The 2,264-nt window shown below is 48.9% G+C and overlaps 1 pseudogene; it reads right to left on the bottom strand.

Annotated features, from left to right (window-relative positions):
- Positions 1-421: 421 nt before the first annotated feature.
- Positions 422-1,509, bottom strand: LOC103163973 (annotated as a pseudogene).
- Between the last annotated feature and the right edge of the window lie 755 nt (positions 1,510-2,264).

The raw sequence follows: 2,264 nt of genomic DNA, 5'->3' as shown, positions 1-2,264 counted from the left end.
GGTATGGGACACAGAGAAGCTGGCACCATGCCACTTAGTTAACAAATTGGCAGCTGAACTCCACTTAGGGCTTGGGTGAGGCCAAGGTGCGGCCACTGGAGATCGTGGAACACAATTAATTGGTCTTGACAGGTGTGGGCAGTAATGGCCACGTTCACTGCCTTGTTTTGGCCTTTTCCTGTTCTTGCCTCTAGTCAGGTCTGGAGTGGCCCCACCCACCCACCCACCGACCGACCAAAGTCTACCTAGCAGGGACCACTGCAAAATGGATGTGCATTCTGTTTTGGGGGAAGGAGAACATCTGGGGATATGAGAGAGGTTGTAATTGCTGTTAAGTTTTTGCTTAAATTAGAAGTCGAGAGATGGACACGAACTACAGAGAGCACATTAACCAGTTTATTATAGGGCGGGGGAGAGAGAGAAATGGAAGAACAGAGCAGGGCAGAGAGGAAGAGAGAAGAGAGAGTAAGAGAGAGTGTAAGTGAAGAGAGAGTAGGGCCAGAAAGCATAAGTGAGCAGGGGGTCTGTCTTTTAAAGGGGTCCTTTGCACCTGCATGCAGACTCAGTTCCCATGGAACCCTGGGCTGACCCGGGTTCTGCCTGAGTGCATTCTGCAAAGTAACAGGGCCAGGCCAGCGTAATGCCTGAACCTTTCAATTGCTCAGCCTGAATGTACTGCATACCCCTGAATTATTTTACTTAATTAATTTACTATTGGCAGTTCTCCAACTTTACTTGACACCCAGCAGGTTAGTTCTCATCTGCATTGAGTGTCTGTAGATTTTGAATGTGGTGACAGGCACGTATGTTACCAATGTGCAGAGCTTGTTTGGTGAGTCCTCACCCTCATTACGTTTTTTTTTTTTTTTCTTTTTGGACAAACATACACTGGTACAGTGTGGGATATTTCTCATTCCTTTGGTCCAGATGGCGATATTGAGCCCCGTATCAATGCACACACATCTGGAGTCCCCATCTCCTTCATGGAGAATTTCCCCATTTCCCTGAGTGCCCTAGGGGCTGGCTTCTGGAAGCCACTCCATGGATGTGCCTTGTGAATGTCATGGTGTATTCTTGGGTCACCACCTTGTTGATAGTGGAACCTTCTTGCCAGGGAGCCATTCTGCCAGGCCCAAGTTGGAAAGGATGGGCTTGAGAGATTGTGAATTGTTTACTTTAAAAATGGCTAATTTTGGGGCTGGAGAGATTGCTAAGAGCACTGGCTGCTCTTCCAGAGTTCAATTCCCAGCAACCACATGGTGGCTCACAACCATCTATAATGAGATCTGGAGCCTTCTTCTGGCATGCAGGCAAACATGCAGGCAGAACACTGTATACATAATAAATAAAATGTTTTTTAAAAAATTGGCTAATTTTATGTTCTGTGACTTTAATTGAAATCAAATAAGGAAACAGGAATGGAGGATGCCAGGGCTGCAGGAGTGTGCATACTTATCGTTTACTGACCTGGGGTTCGGGGGAGCAACAAAAGGGCACATAATACGCCATGTCCCTTGTTAGACCCCCGAAAACTCAAGTAACCGGGGTCCCAGACCAGGTTCGCGGTCACCCCAATCACCAGGCGGATTTGAGAGCTTGCTGCAAACTGCACGAGGCTTTATTGTAATTTAACGAGCTAACCCTATGTTAGCTCAGGTCTCTCACCCACCTGCCATGGCGGACGGCTAGAAAAGACGGCTCCTTGGGTCTCCCAAAAGATCTTATAGGGCAGCTTAAGGGGAGTGTCTAGGGGTACGCACAGGCTTACGCACAGGCTCATGATTGGTGTGCTTCCAGGCTTGGAGGGCTTGCCCTGTGTTGATTGGTCAACTGGTTGTTATGGCTCATAGGCCCTCCCAGGGTGGTTGCTATGCTCTCTACGTCATTGTCGTGCGATTGTCCGTAAAGCACACCCAGGGTCGTAAAGCATAGCGCCACCAGCTAACTTCTGATTGGCTCCTTGTCACGAGACAGGCATCTGACTTTCTAGTGACTAACTTCTGATGGGTTCCTTGTCACGAGACAGGCATCTGACCTCTACGTGACCAAGGCAGGTTTGTGGCAAGCACGTGTTCGGCTGTTATGGCTGCCAAAAGGGAAGCCGGTTCCTTCATCCCTCACCCTCTGCACCTCTTTGCTCTGACTTCAACCTCCCCTGCCCCTAGGGTTCTTCATGTGGTCCCCATTGTAGTGCCTGAGGTAACCGGCTTGAGTAACATGCTGCAGATACCTGGGTACCTGGGATGAAGAAAAAAGCAACACAC

This window comes from Cricetulus griseus, assembly GCF_003668045.3.
Source record: "Cricetulus griseus strain 17A/GY chromosome 1 unlocalized genomic scaffold, alternate assembly CriGri-PICRH-1.0 chr1_0, whole genome shotgun sequence".
NCBI classification, from domain to species: domain Eukaryota; kingdom Metazoa; phylum Chordata; class Mammalia; order Rodentia; family Cricetidae; genus Cricetulus; species Cricetulus griseus.
This window is presented reverse-complemented; position numbering and strand designations above follow the sequence as displayed.